Raw genomic sequence first — 16,679 nt, forward strand, 5'->3', positions numbered from 1 at the left:
GTTTATCGGTATCTAGGTGGTACTTGAAGCAATGAATATACTTGAGATTTCTTAAGATGGTACGAAGTCAGAAGAGAGCAGGCCTGAGATAGTCCCACATTGCTGCAAGTTTTAAAGGCCCAGTATAGGAGAAAGCTAATAAAAAAGCCTGAAAAGCAAACAACCAGAAAAATGAGAAAAGAGTAACTGGAAGAATTCCAGTTGTATGTCCAAAAACACGTTGTGGGACAAATTTCTAAATAATTGCTGAGAACGTTTGAGGAATCTCAAATTTCTCTTCCAGTTACAGAGAGATACATTGTGACAAATCAGCCACCCGTCATCCACACGGCTGGTTTTGTGGAAGAGTTGTGCCAGAATACAAGTCTGCTTTCTCTTCGTGCGGAACTCTTTCTTCTCTACAACAATCTAATAGCCACTCTTTAGTACCTCTACTCAAAACTTTGTCAGAAAGTCAGTGAAAGGGTATAACACTTTGGAAGAATGGAAATGCTAAATGGCAATTGGCAGAGGAGGTAGGCTTCAGAATTCCTAATTCACATTTGAGCTATAGAATGTCCCCAGGTGGCTCTGCTATCTCCCACTTGTTGCCCAATGGGAAAAGGAGATTAAATTACTCCTGGAACAGAGTTCAGGAAACAATATGCCTGGAGTCTACCTGGCCGCCAGAGGGCTCCAACCATACAGGTGGTTGTCACAGAGTTCCCAGAGCCTACAACAGTGTGTTTCAAAGACTATCTGTGAAACTAATGTATTTTTGTGCATTTCAGTCTTACAATAGAGTTAGTGTTAGAAACACTGGCTGAGAAAAAAATAGGTGAAGTGATTATATTTCCCTCTGCTTGGAGGTCTTTTCCCAACTGCATATAATTTACACAGGTTGGCAACTTACAAAATTCTTCGTTAGCAAATTATAGTGTACAATTACTTCTTAACTCTGTTTGTCTTTGTTTCTTTACCCTCTTGTTCATGGGAACAATTTCATCCTGCTTTCCTTCTTCATGAAGTTTGCAAAGACAAAAAAGAAAGTAAACCAAAGCAGAATATGGGAAGCCCTGCTCTTTTCCACCCTTATCCTACTAGTCTACCGGAAACACTTTCCTAAATGCTTCTTAAAACATATAAATGTAATACAAAGTTATTTTCAGAGTCCCAAATCAGGACCTATGCTCTAACAACGAAACACAATTTTTAAAAGTGAGATAGGTTGTCATCATGTATTGCCCCCAAACTCCTCAAGGATAGGCCAACCATATCAGAATGCATGAGATTTGCAGCCCATCTACTGCAAGTTTTTGAACAATTTTTTGAGTGGCCTTGGGATGCACATTTAGGGATGGGACTGGATGAACTGAAAGAGGCAGCCTGTGAGTTTAACCTTTCCACTCCATCTCTGGGCTATACCTACTGGACTGATATCTTGGGATTCCCGGGTATAGAGAGTTGATTCTGGCTGCATATCCCTCTTTGCTCTAAGAAAGGTGAGTCCTCTAGGCAGAGAGTGAGATAAGAGCTTTTCCTGTTTTCTTTTTAAAATAAGTTGGTTCTTCTTTAGAATTAGAGTGTTTAAAATTCCCAGCAGATCTCTAGAGAGTATATTTACCAGCAACTCACAACTTCACTGACATGCCCCCCGCCCAGTCTTCAGGGGATTACAGAGGAGAGCAGGCCCACCATTCAAGCTGACAGCCAGGTGGTATGGCCTGGACAACCCAAGATAGGTAGAACCTCATTTGGACCTGTCGTACAGGCAGCAATATGTGCACATAGAGAGTTATTGTGTAGCCTCTTTCCTCGTCTCTTAGTGATGAAACAGAATCGCACTAATAACATCAGAATGCTATCCAGTCAATGGATGAGCTACACATATTTCTGTCTGATGGATTTCTCTTTATTTTATCATTGCCAGCTCATTTAGGAGTGTCACTTAGGACTTCCATGTTTGTCATTTCTGTACATATTTTGGGGCACCAAAATAAATCATACAATATAAATGAATACTTTGAACTGATTCATATTTGTTAATCTCCTTACTAAATGTGATATTACACTATATTCGATGCTATTTAAAAAATTTACAAAGCGTGTTTCAAACTCTCTTTTGACAAAAGATCATAATCAGATAGTTCACTTGATTTCGGGGTTTTACTCTGTACATTTTGCTTTAATCAATTGACGTCACCTTTGATCTGACAAAATTTTGAAATAAACTAGAATATATAAACAGAGGAATCAAATATCTCCTCCTAAAAGCCACTGCTGGGATGTCTCCCAAATCCGTCTTGATTGCCAACAGAGGCATTAATCAAACACAGTTTGAGGGACACGAAAGAGAAGAATATTTTGGGTAACTGAAATAGCCGGTGGTGGATATCCCTTGCTAATTACAGTACAAATAGAAAGTTTTAAAAATTGGCAAGAGCATCATCTCTCAACAGTTTCTTTTACCCATTAAAAACTTTGGCATTGGGGTAATGGGACTCTAAGGAAGATTTCTCTGCACTGCCCCATCTGTTTTATTTTCTTCTACCTTTTCCATAAATTAATCATGAATGAATTTTTGGAGTCACTAGTAAAGACTAAGATGGATGTTTCCATTCGTAACTCTGGTCTCATTTCTTCATAAAGTTTTTGTTAGTTTTCAAGTAAAACTTGTTCATGTAAGATGTGCGGGCTGTGAAGGAGGGGGAAAGGGTAGGGAAGAAGAGGGAAAAGTTGGCAGGGAAGAGGAGGGGGTGGTGAGTTACCATCTCAAGAAGACTTTCTACTTAAAGAAAATGCTGTAGTCCTAACAGAAAATGAATCATGTGTAAACGGGAATGACATCATAAATCATTTCTCTTCTTACAAATGTCCAAAGCCACAGAGTCTGTCTGCTGCTGTATCTATTCTAAATCAAGCTCACGTGGAATATTCCGTGGGCTAACTGTGCCAAAGAGAATCTGACAATAATACACATTGATTTGGTCAGTGGAATATATGCTACCACAAAAATTGAGACAGATTGGGCAGTAATAAACTCTGGAGTTATGCCGTTTATAATTCTTTGTGCTTCTATTAAATATTATGCATGGATCCTTATATTAGTTCCAATTGAATGTTATGGTGAAGCACTGACTGAGTAGATTTGTTTGCCATGTGGGGTATAGGCATCTGTTGAATATCAGGGAATGTAATCAAGTGATTTGCCAAGAACTCCATCAGAGATGTGTCTTGTGCATTTTTCTGAGTTGAGAACACCATCTAAAGTACACTGACCTACAGTAGAACAGTTATATATCTGAATTGGGGAGCACAATGACCAGCCCAAGCAGTTAAACTGTCATAAATGTACTGCTACATTTCTCATTTATCACAATTCCAATATGACTTATAATTCACTTTCAGAACTTTGAAATCCCAACTCAAACTATCTTTGAATTTGATTTTTTTCATATCTCAGGACTCAAGGGGCTGATGTGAATTTGGAATAAAGTATAAAGTGAGTGTGTATATTCTTTAAAAACAAGAGAACACACTTTAGTAGGAAGGATCTGTGACTCGAAACTATCCTAGCCTAGAATGCAATAGTATGACAGTCCAGAAATTGAGACTTAGTCCATATAGGACCAAAGAATGAGTTTTTGTTGTTTAATTTAGTCCATAGTCCAGATAGCCTTTCTAGACATGAAATTTAAGAAACATATACTGTTTCCATCATACTGTCATATAGATGCAACTACAATCTGATCTGGGCAACAGAAATATTGCACTGAATTAGAGTGGCACTTTTGGTCCACCTTTGTTTAAAGTTGTCCAGGGTTTTGAAATAAATCTATTTTTTGCACGTGTATGTTTTCTATTTCTCTGTCTTGCAGCTACGTGTAAACATCTAGTCATATAATTGTGTTTTAGAGGTGAAATTTAGTTTCATACATAATCTGTCTGACGGCTGATTTCAGCATTATGTGGAGTGAAGTGGTTGGTAGCTTTAAGTATATATTTTCTTGTCCTAACACAGGACAGTGTGGGATACAGCTTCACCGTGATCCTGTGCCTCTTGTCATGAGGAGTGGCCATCCACCCCAGTGTAGTTCTGCCAGAGATTGTGGCTCTCCAGTTCTTTCCTGGGCCTAGAGAAACTTGCCTTCCCTTTGAAGGAAATATGTGTCATGTAGTGTCAGATTCTCCACTCAGCTAGGGCAACCCTCTGAGAAATTATGAAGCAGACCATGTGCCTTCAAAATGCTCATCTCTTTTCCTGTGCCTCTTCTGTGCATCCACGCCTGCCAGGCAACAGTCTCCTCATGCGCCACTACAGTATTCTTGTCAGAAAGGAAAGGTGATGTAAAAACCCATTCCTGGCTAAGCTGGTGGAGGCTAGACCTGTTTACCCTATCCCAGAGGGAAGAGGGCTGCCCAGGAGAGGGTCATCCAAAGCGTGGGCCCATGTAGACCATGTAATTTCCTTTATTACAACTCCTATTGTACTGTATTGTCTTCTTCCCCAGTGGACTATGACCGCGTCATAAGTAGGGTCCATGATTTAGTCTTTTTTTACATCTCTAGCATCAGCACAAGGTCAAGGTTAAAGTGGGGCTTCATTACTGTTTGAATAAACAAACAAATGAATGATCTCTAATGCCAATTTCAGACAGAAATCTCCATAGCCCACCTCAAATACTTTCATAATTGTGCTCTTTTATTTCATGTTCTGCAACTACCCCTTACCGTTGCTCCAGTGCGAATGCTCAGCAGAATCCATATCACTTTGCTACCTGTGGCCGACTTTGGCTGTTTTCCCAGGCCAGGGAAAAAATGAGTCAAGAATGAGAAGAAACTGTTTCCTATTTTGTCCTAAATAGGAGTGCATTTCTGAGTTTCCTCTTGGTTAGGAAATAGAGACTATACATAAGACCACATGACAGCCAAAAAATTGTTGTGAAGGAAACGAGTTGATATATCTGATTATGGGCCCTCATTTCTTAATTGTCTACAGCTCATCATCATTTTGTTTTCTGTTTGACTTGAGTTCTGTTTCTTTTCATATAAAGCAGAGGTTGGCAAATTATGACCCTTGGGACAAATATGACATGGTGCCTATTTTTTGTCAATAAAGTTTTATTGCAACGTATCCTCTCATTTGTTTTCTCCCTACAGTAGCAAAGTTGAGTAGTTGTGTTAGTGACCCTATATGCATGGAAAGCCTAAAATACGTACTATCTGTGCATGTACTGTCTGTATATGTACTTAGAGAAAAAGTTTGCCAATCCCTGATATACAGTAAATCTAGTATCAAAATATTTGTATTGATTTTTGACTTCTTTGACCTTTTCAAGGAAGATTTCACACCAAAGTGTAATGCTTATGGAGTGAAGGCTCAGGCAGTCCATGGTCAAATTCTAGTTTCACTTCTTGACCTCATACTTGGCCTCATACAGACACCATGGGGATGTCTGCTCAGTTCTCCTCCAAGAGAACCTGCTTCAGGGAGCATAACTGTTAACAATCTCCAGATACCAAACCTCTGGATTCAGCACCGTGCTGGTGCTGAGGCCAGGTTTCCTTCCGACTGCTTCAAGCTGATAACTATACATAACAGGGTTAATGGTGATGCCCCATTTCTGTCTGACCCAGGAATCTCCCAGTGAGCATGTTCACTTAGGGATGCCCCATTGGCCTGGCTGAAGCTGTCAGAACTGCACTGTAGTCTGAGCTCTTCCTACTCAATCCTTTCTTCCTTCTCTCCTTTCACAGTGTCCAACCTGCATCACGGTCTGAAGATGCTCCACACCTACTCCTGCTCCCTTTATTTCATTTTGCGCAGGTATTTCCTCCAGTAAATCTCTTGTGCATCTAAAGCTGTCTCAGTTTCTGCTTCTTGGGGGACCAAAACTGAAACATTATTTACCCTTCTGGGCTTTAATTTCCTCATTTATAAAGGGAAGCTAGAAATGCTAAAAGCATCATAGAGTTTTTGTAAGGATTAAGAAAATAATGTAGGCAACATTTGGAGCAGTTTTGGCATGGTTCTTGGCACCCACCACACATACCCTCTACATCCATGGCCTTTGGGATAGCCAGTTACTGCCTGTAAGGCCCCCTCCTTGCCTCTTCTTCACCACGTGGGACTGCTCTCTGACCCCGCGGGCATGAACGTTCTTTCCCCTATTCCAAGCTCTTTTCAAAATTAACAACACGTCTTTTCAGAGAGTGATCATAGCGTAACACTGGACAGAAGTGACATGCATGACATATTTTCTGACTTATACGGCATGAAGCTCCATTAACCTAGTCTCAAATAATTATGTGTCTAAACAAACGATGAATAGAAATTTAAAAGGACGCCTCATCCCACTCACCACTCGTATATATATTTGCTTGGACTTTTTTAGCGATAGAAGTAATAGGATGGAGGGTGAAGTCATTTAGGATTAAAAATGCAGTTCTGTCCTCGAAAGCCTGACAGTAACTTTGATGACACATTTCCTGAGACAAACAGAAACTCTCCTGAGCCTACCATGAAAAGCTTGTAGGTTCAAAGCAGTGAAATCCCATGCCCCCTTTACAGTTAATCACAGCAAAAACTTCTTGAAGCTTTGCCAAAGGGTGATTGAATATCTCAGGCACACAAAGGGGCAGTTCGCTTCTCTCCATCCTGGGACTGTGTTCATCTGGTCTGAGATGACAGAAGCGGTGCTCTCCAGGAGTCTCTGCATACCCCTACTTTCCCTCCCTCATGCCCAGGTTGGAAGACAATTATTGAGTTATGACTTTTTACCCTACTCTCTGCCTAAGGTGACTCAGCAATCAAATTGGGACAGTGGCATTGCTGAAAGTTGATTAAAATTGGAAAAATAGTGAATAGAGGTTAAAAGAAGTCACCAAATGTTCCTCATGACATGTTTTTGCATGACTACTTAGGTCATTTACTGGCAAATGTAATAGTCAGATTTAAAGTACCAGATAGATATGCATACTATATACAGCGGGATATTAAAATAAAATGTATTCTATGTTGTTAGTTGGCTTCCAAGCAAAAATGGAAGTGGTTTGAATTAAGAATTTGCGTTACCCTTCAACAGACCAATATTTAACGGTGAACAAGCTTTCCTCCTTGGTAAAGTGATTCACTAGACATTAGTTTGTCAAAACTGCTTACTGCATTTGTTTAAAATTCAAAAGTTCTTTTAAAGTTTTAATTCAAAACAGATCATCCAGCTTCACCTCCCCCTGCCTCCCCTCCACTTTTATAACCCTCTGGGTCTTGGTTGACTGAAAGGCCCTTGCATATACTCTTAAATATTCTGACTCCACAACCTCACCTCCCATCATGCCCTCTGTGAGCTCCAGGAGCAGCGGTGCACTTCATCAAACACACGGGCTATCACTCAATTTCTGGGTCTCCACATGTGAAGCTTCCTGTGCTGGAGAACCTGCTCTCTCTCTTATTCCTTTTTACTCTCATCCCCAGCCATCTCCATCACTTTCTCCTGAATAAAATTTCCTTGTTTCCTTGTCTTTCCTGACTCCACTTAGTTATCACTTCCCTTGAGCTGTTTTATTAGACCCTTCTAGCATGAATCAGAGACCTTACGTGGTTAGCAAACTATGGCCAAATCTGCTCACCAATGGTTTTTGTAAAGAAAGTCTTATTGGAACACAGCTATCACCACAGTTTATAAATTGTTTATTTCTGTTTTCTTGCTACAATGGCAGAGTTAAATAGCTGAGACAGAGACCATTTAGTTAGCAAAACTGAAATATTTACTCTCTGTCCCTTTACGAAAAAATATTTGCCAACCTCTGATCCATATCTTTTGGAATCTGGGTGTTTTGGAGACTGGAAACCTTATAGGCAAACATACAACTCTATAATGGAGAGGAAGAGGTGAGGATTTGAGTCATTAAAACTTTTACTTTGCAGTTTTTTTTTTAATAAAAAGGAAAGCGACTACTTTAAAATATGATTCACCAGAAGTTAATGTACAATTAGTATTTCAGGGAAGTATCTATTATACAGAACGAGCTATATACTAATTAAAGGAGAGGCAGTCTCTAGCTTTTATTTCTACAGGCAACTCTGTCTTTTCTATTAAATTGGGGATATCTGGGGACATTTAAAAAATTCTCACATACACATTTTTATTGTGGTAAAATATATATTACGTAAGATAGAATTTTCCATTTTAACCATTTCTAAGTGGACAGTTCAGTGACGTTAAGTACATTCCCATTTTTTGTGCAGCCATCGCCACCATCCATCTTCAGAACTTTCTTCAACTTTCAAAACTGAAACTCCATACACATTAAAAAATAACTCCTTATTGCCTCCTTCCCCCAGCACCTGCAACCACCATTCTACCTTCCGTCTCTAGGAACTTGACTACTCTAGGTACTTCATATAATTAGAATTGTATAGTGTTTGTCCTTTTATGCCTGGCTTGTTTCACTTAATATCCTTGAGGTTCATCCACTTTGTAGATGTGCTAGCAGTTACTTCCTTTTTAAGACTGAATAATATTTCACTGTGTGTTTATACCACATTTTGTTTATCCATTCATTTATTGAAGGACATTTGGGTTGATTACACCTTTTGGCTTTTGTGAATAATGCTGCTAAGACCAAGGCTGTACAAATGTTTATTCAAGTCCCTTTCAATTCTTTTGAGTATATATCCAGAAGTGGAATTGCTGGACCATATGTTAATTCTATTTTTAATTTTTTTGAGGAAGTTCCATACCATTTTCCATCGTGGATGTGCCATTTGACATTCACGCCAGCAGTGCGCAGGGATTCTAATTTCTCCATATCCCTGTCAACACTTACATTCTGTTTTTTGAATAGCCATTCTAATGGGTACGAAGTGGTATCTCATTGTGGTTTTGATTTGCATTTCCCTAATGATTAGCGATTTGAGCATCTTTTCATGTGCTTATTGGCCATTTGTGTATCTTCTTTGGGAAATACTTATTCATATCTTTTGCCCATTTTTAATCAGATTGTTTTTTGTTATTGTGGAGTTGTAGGAGTTCTTTATGTATTTTGGATATTAATTTCTTATCAGATATATGATTTGCAAATATTTTCCCCCATTTGATGGTTTCTTTTTCACTCTATTGATTGTCTCCTTTGATGCACAGAAGCTTTTAATTGTGATGTAGTCCAATTTATCCTTTTTTTTTCTTTTGTTGTCTTTGCTTTTGCTGTCATATGCAAGAAATCATTGCCAAATCCAATGCCATAAAGTTTTTCCCCTATGTTTTCTTCTAAGAGTTTTATAGTTTTAGTTCTTACATTTAAGTCTTCGATCCAATTTGTGCTAATTTTTGTTTAAGACAAGGGTCTACTTTCATTCTTTTGCATGTGGACATCTAGTTTTCCCAGCACAATTTTTTGCAAAGACTGTCTTTTTCTCATCGAATGGTCTTGGTACACTTGTCAAAAATTGTTTGACCATATATGTGAGGATTTGTTTCTGGGCTCTCTGTTTCATTCCATTGGTCCATATGTCTGTCTTTATGCCAGTAGCACACAGTACCACAGTGTTTTTCTTACTGTAGCTTGTAGTAAGTTTTGAAATAAGAAAGTGTGAGATCTCCAATTTGGTTCTTCTTTTTCCAGATTATTTTGGCTATTCAGGGTCCCTTGAGATTCTACATGAATTTCAGGACGGATTTCTCTATTTCTGTAAGAAATGTCATTGGGTTAAATATACTTTTTCTGAAAGAACATCTACTACATGCACCAAAATCTTCCCTCTGTTTCTTTCCCAATGTGTGACTTCAGCATTTTCTTGTATTCTGCCCAACTAATGATATTTTATTTGCCTGTCATGTAGTCCCTGTGCCTTGTCTAAATTAGAGTGGTGGACCCAAGAGATCAGGTTGGCATCACTTTCCTTGGGCAGCCACTTCTCAGTTGGGTTGCCATCACTCTTTGGAAGCTTTTTCCTTCTCTCTGTGCAAACAGACCATAGGCCTCTGGCCCCCCACATCTCTCTGCTGCTGGATGGAGCGTGAGAAACTCTCACTCATGGTTGATGTAAACATGGTCATATGGCTAATAATGCCTCTGTGTAGCTGGTAGGAACGCAGCTGGAAAATATAAAGATTCAGCCTTTCTCTGCCAACTGGATTTTAATGACCAAACCACAGAGGTTTGGACTATTTAAATAAAATAGGACAAATGGAAGAAAATCTAATATCCCTCCAAAAAAAAAATCCCACGTGATTTGTAATCTGCAGGACTGTAAAACCAACGTTATATTTGAGAGGAAAAAAAGTGGAAACATTTCTTGGATATGCACAGCAGACACTATTTGGAGTTTCAGTATTTGACCCAATAAACTGTATTATTAAAAATTTGCAGGCAGAAATCTCTTCCTTTTTCCTTTTGGAGGTTTGGTTTGGTTTTATTTTTTTAGCTGTCTTCCAAAAGGAATTCCAAAGTTTTTTGACAATTTTATCATTTCTGACTTAAGCCTGTTGCAAATCTCTCTGAAACAACTAGGCCCAAGGGTGGCTCAGGCAGCTGCCTGAATTCCACGCAAATGTAAAAAGTCTCTTCCATTTTAAGTGCTATACTTTGTCGTAATAGAATCCAGATGCTTAAACCATTCAAAGATTACCTTTTACAGTGTGAACAGAAGCATGAATGTAAGTGTTATGTTAAAATGTAGTTAGATTCCAATTGTACTAAGCTTTTTGAGTGTAACTTCTGAAGGAGAGTTGAGGCAGAGAAGCCTAGGGAAAAGGGAACCAAAAAAAGTGGGCCTGGGAATATCTTCTAGTGCAATCACTGGAGAGAGTCATAATCAGATTAAGCTGCTGCAGAGTATACATAATTAACAGCAAAAGAGACCAAGAGGCTTCTTTTGAGACTGCTGTAATAAACTCAACAAGCAGGAGCCAGGTTTCTCCTCTTGTGTAATTCAAAGGGAATTCCCATTATGAGGCGAAACTGAGCCCCCACAACTCAATACTCTGTCAGCTACTGTAACTTATCTTTACTTCCCAGTGGAGTGAGAAGGGAAGTTTCCTATAGTTTCTTACATGTTGTACATGTAGTGCAGGTGAGCTCTCAAAGTCTCATACCATTTAATTTACTGTTGATACGCTGACACATTCCCTGGTTTCACATCCACGTTCAGGGATGGCTACACACACAGCAACATGCATCAACACCCAATTGTCATGTCAGAATAAGTGACTCACTTTTTCAGCCATCAGAATGCCCGATGACCCAGCGATAGACTCATCCATGGTACAGCCGACATAAAAGTTTGCATGGTACAAACTGCCCAATTGTTTTTGCCTTTAGGACAAAATGTTGGGGCACTACTTGCAGATTCTTAGTGATCAGTCTGTGAATGGTTGAGCAGATTGCTTTCCTAGAAAAAAAATGGGTACGAATAATTTTTACCATTTTGTATTTTCAGGTGTCATCAAAGGACATGCATGATATATTCACATGGTTTGTGAAATTGTTTTGGCTATGTCAGAATTGAGAGTTCATATTAGAGACCAATGATAAAGAATCCTACTAAAGGTCAAAAAAGGTGGCCTTCTGAATTGAGAGATTTCTGCTGAGATTCCAGTTACTTCACTAGGGATCATGGTTGCCTCATTCAGAAAATGAGGAAGTTGGACAAGATTTCTAAGCTCTCCACTGCTTTTAATATTTTATGTTTCTAAAATCCTCAAATCAGGATAGATTCTCTGCATAGGAAGAGAAGTATTTTTTATAAATATGATCACAAAAGTTCGATGTCCCAAAAGCTTTAAGCTCCTATTGCCTTGCCTGCTGGGTTGCTTGAATTTCTGTCAGGAGAGTAGTCCTTTGGAATAAGATAGGTACTGTATCTTCAGAAGATTTGATTGAAAATGTAGTTGTGCTATCTGGGTAGGGTAGGACTAAGTTAATGTGGAACTGGATCCTTAGAGATGGAGCTGAGGAACCAGTAGTCCAGGTATTCAAAGAACGAGGATACTTGATGGAAAGGTCAGATAGTTGGCTTCAGACATTGGTGGTGGAGGAGGCTGTGAAAGTGGGAGTACCTAAAAATATTTATTATTAATATTATTTTTATTGTTGCGACTTCTTCGTGAATTTAATAGTATCCATACAAAGCAGCCAAAAGTTACTGATAGAAAGTTTTAGTCAATGAACTTGTCTTGTTCTCGGGAAAAGCAGAATAAATTTACATCCCAATGTCTCCAGGAGGGCAGTCCTTCCTCCCATGTGGTCGTTTCTGTACTATCTGAGGAAGCCTGTTCCTTCCTAAGGGACACAAAGACAAGTGCTTGGTGGAGACCAAAACCTGGTAGGGAAACAAAGAGTTTGGGTCCACAGATCATGCTTCTATTTAGGCCTTTGAGTTGTGACTCCAGATAATGCATACCTACAGTTCAGTGCTGGAAGAAAGGCTGGGGTGAGGAAATCCATCTTTGTTGATCAACATCTTTCTGCCCAGAACTTTTCTAGGTGTTTTCAGTAGGTATTTAAGGTCCAGAGAAATTAAGCAATATGCCCAAGACGATACAGTCAGGAATTGATGTTCCTAGAAGCCTGAGAAAGAGGTCAGAAAGTTAGAGTAGTCAACTGTGTTAGTACAAATTCATTTATTGGCCCTTTATCTATTTTAAGTATTTGGAAAAAATTAGTGACGGCTCTGCTCCCTTCATCAGTGCAGAAACCCATCTGCTGGGGTAGTATGTCCTATGGAGAAGCTTAGAAGGAGGGGTGTTGGAAATTATTGCTTCCCTAGAGATATAGCCAAGATATTTCTTCTCTAAAACACGGATCTGAGAGGCTGTTCACATTCTCAGAAGTGTGGTGCCAGCTTTGGACTCAAAGCTCTTCACAATATGGCCCCAGACCAATCGCCAAGTTTCATTTGCAGCCTTCTCTCTCCCTATGCTGCTTGGTGGTGCCCGTCAAAGTTGGTACTTTCATGCTCCTTTATGTGATGGGACAAAATATTTTAATCTGTGGGAGTCCACAGCCTTCCTGCAGAGAGGAGACTTGATATCACTTCTTCCCCCATTTTGGAGGGCCATTCTGTTTCTGGATTTGGGAATGTAGAACTGGGATATGGGGCAATAGGCAAGTGCATCAAGTACTGGGAAAAAAGGGGATGGAAAGAAAAGTCCAAGTCCTCTGAATCAAGCCCCAGGAGAAAAGGAACCAGAGCTGAATAGGGTCAACAATCATAGAGCTTGCAGTGAGAGGAAATGGAGAAAATGGAAGAGGGAGAAGAGGGAGAGATGGATGAGAGAGAGAGAATTCTTCTCAGGCAGGAGAATGGGAGCTTCCTCAAGTTGTAAAGACCTGGAGGACTGGACAGCCTTGGGGATTTTGAGATCTCCTTTAATGTTTTTAAGAGCTGCAAGTCAAGATGAAAATTTCTGCTCTTAGTATGCTCCTCGGAATGTGGCTCATCCCAGGACTGACCCACTGAGTCATAGTCACACTCGCCATTGCTTATGATTTTCCTCTGCATTAAATACCTTTCTTTTTTCTACCAGCAATAGTTTACTTTCCCTTCAAAGGCAGGCTCAAATATGATTTCCTTAGAGTATTTCCCATTGCACCACTCTACCTTGGTCCAACCAATCAGTCCTCCCTAAGCACTCCAGAAGCATTTTTCATTATTTTTAAATTTTTATATTTATTTATTTCCCTTGGAGAAGTCAGTTTATTTGCATAGTTTCCAGAAATTTGATTTAGAAATCATTTAAAACTTTTTAACTAATTTTTATTTCCAGCAAAGCTTCATGCTAATAGTTTTAAAAGTCAAGGAGAAGTAAACAATTTATAAAGTCATATGTACCATACCCCACCCCTCCGTACCCCTAGTCCTGCTTCTCAGAGGCAAGCCCTGTACTTGTGTTTTTGGTTTGTTTATTTCTATTTTTTTTAAATTTTTAATGATAATCAGAAGTACTTTTTAAGTTACCTCAATTATGGTACTTATTACAGTCTGGCACTTTATATATGAGGATACATTTGTCTTGTTCATATGCTTTCACTCCAACAGTTTTGTATTCCTAGATAGTATTTTGCAAGGTGCCTTGAGTGTTGCATATGACAGGATATATTGCACTGAATTGAATAAATCCAGATTCAGTCTGGTCCCAATCAATCCAAATATTCAAGTTTGTGCTGTACACTGGCTTTGATGCACTAACATTCACACACAAGGTTTAAAATATTTTATACAACTAGAATATAGAGTGTTAGTAGAATTCATTTTTTTTCCATCCTTTTATATGCATGAAGACAGAATGCTGATGCGACAATTTATAAGTCTAAAGTAGTCTTTTTTATTGTCTCCATTTCATACGTGTCTGAATCTGTTATTTGGGAAGGTTATATAAAAGAAACAAAAAGAATATTTAAAAAATATTGTCCCATTTTATTTGGTTTCATTACTAAGGAGATTTGTATGCCCACCCTGTTCAAAGTTAAATGAGCCTGCTCAAATCCTTTTGAGGCTTAAGTGGAATATAAATAAAGAAAGAAGGAACACACTCTCTGTTCTTGCTGGGAAAAATATTTGTGTGGTGCCAGGTTTGTGATAGTAAAATGAAGTGATTCACCGGGTCATTACAGGGACTGCTATCCAAACTCTGTTTTTGCTTAATGATGTAGATACTTCAGGATTGTTACACTTTGAATTATACACATGATTGCTTCAATTCTCCTTTTTATTTTGGATAATTGAAAACCTTGTCTTTGGGACCACAGCAGACACTGTTGGTGGCCTCGCCAGCAGCCTTAATCCCGTTTTTTCTTTCTGACAGAGCTCTCCAGCCCCCGCCATGTTTTCACTTGGGAATCCACTGCTCTCTCATGTGATTCAGAAGGAGTGACTATCTCCAGGTCAGGAGTAAAGTTAAAATGAATATGCCAATAGTAATTGGCCTCAGCATGGTCAGAGATGTAATTCTGGCCAGGGAGACACAGGGATAGTCTTCTGGAGGGTAGCTGGGAAAGATTTCCTTTACTCCTAAGTTATAACAAAAATGATAAAAGGAAGAAGCTATCTTTACACATTGTATTGCCTGGTTTTGATGATTGGAACTACCTAAGAACAAAGCTGACATGCTGAGGATGACAGAATAAAAAATGTGGAAAGATTCGGCATCCTTGATATTGTCTTTGCATGCCAAATTATGCGGTCCCAGGGTTACTCGACCTTAGTGTTAAATGCTGGGTGAGACGAAGAATGTACTTCATTGTCTAAGACAGATAGGCTTCTATTGTTTGTTATTTGCTGCCAAAGGCCTGGCAACTGATCTAGAGAAATAGGGATATAAGAGAAGTAGAAAGATGTAGTTTTTATCAGATTATAATTTCATTAGAGAGTAAATCCAAAAAGGAAATGAATAAAGAAAAATCATAAAGTCATAAATCAAAGAGAGGATCTTAACTGTTTTTGTCCATTTGAACACTTGTTTGTATGATTAAGTCTGTGTCTTCCTTCCCAGACAAATATTTTTAAATAAATAAAATGCAAAGACTCACACACACAAAAAAATATTTAAAGTTTCCTAGATTAAGAACTTCAGAAGGATACATAATTCTATATGACACTTAGCGTTCTTTTTCATGGAATTAAGCTCTCAGAATCAGCATGACTTGTGTGCCCAAGCCCAGTGACAACTTGTTCCATGGCTAAAAAGTGAAAATTTCAGTCAAACCAATTATCTTGTGTTTCAAACAATAGTATAACAAATTTAACTTAAAAGATTCAACTAAATGTAATCAAGTTATTTTCCCATATACACACTACCAAAGTCATTACCAAGTGACAAGAAATTATTTTATTTTCCCATTTTTTGAGTATAAAGACACTCATAAATAAAGGAAGTGTACTTCTGTCTGCTTTAGCTGAAGGAGCTGTGTAGTAAAGTATGTTATCGGTCACATGTATATGCTATCTCTCCTCCCCCATTTATGAGGACTATGCACATGAGTTTTTTTCCCTAATAGCCTCTTTGTGGGGAGATTATACTTCCTGCCCCAATGATATCAAGCTTGACCATATGACTTGATTTGGCCAACAGAATATGAGCAGAAGTGAAGTGTACCACTTCCCAGCTGAGCTTTAGAGCAATTATTGTGGTTCTACCATCATTCTTTTCCCTCTGTCATGAGAATATGATGTACCAGATAGGGGTCCCTTCTTTCGTCTGGATCCTAGAATGATGAGGACACATGGAACAGAAACTGGTCCATAGGTGACAGGTCACACGAGCAAGAAATACACCTTTGTAGTTATAAGTCACTTAGATTTTGGAGTTGTTTATCACCAAAACAAAACTTAATGAGAAGTAATTAATACTAGTTGACATTTATGAGGAATCATTTTGATTTCTCCACAATTATCGTCTTTTCTGTTACCTTGCCAAATTCGTCATATTTCTAACTCCTTTTTGGTATCAGATATATTGTTTCTCAAACTGCAGCAGATTGGACTTTTAAATTTTTTAGTAAGATTTCCTTTCTCCCTGCTTTCAGGTTAGTGAGTTGTACAGCTATTATCTTTATTAGACAAGATTTGAGTGGGTGGGAAATTGGTTATACGGTTAGATAGATCACTCCCACCATGGCAACGTGATGTGGACTTAGCCTGAAGCCAACATGTCTAGATGAAACCTTTTGGTTGGAGAATTAACTAACCAGAATTGAGA

At 38.7% G+C, this 16,679-nt stretch overlaps 1 long non-coding RNA gene across 1 annotated transcript; it reads right to left on the minus strand.

The window, feature by feature from the left end:
- Nucleotides 1-7,997: 7,997 nt before the first annotated feature.
- LOC139080677 (uncharacterized) lies at nt 7,998-12,966 on the minus strand. The gene is made up of 3 exons (XR_011535377.1): nt 12,383-12,966; nt 11,196-11,371; nt 7,998-9,667 (listed from the first exon to the last, which is right to left on the minus strand). It is a non-coding gene; the product is annotated as an uncharacterized lncRNA (long non-coding RNA).
- Between the last annotated feature and the right edge of the window lie 3,713 nt (nt 12,967-16,679).

The sequence above is a fragment of the Equus przewalskii genome, chromosome 31 (assembly GCF_037783145.1).
Source record: "Equus przewalskii isolate Varuska chromosome 31, EquPr2, whole genome shotgun sequence".
NCBI lineage: Eukaryota > Metazoa > Chordata > Mammalia > Perissodactyla > Equidae > Equus > Equus przewalskii.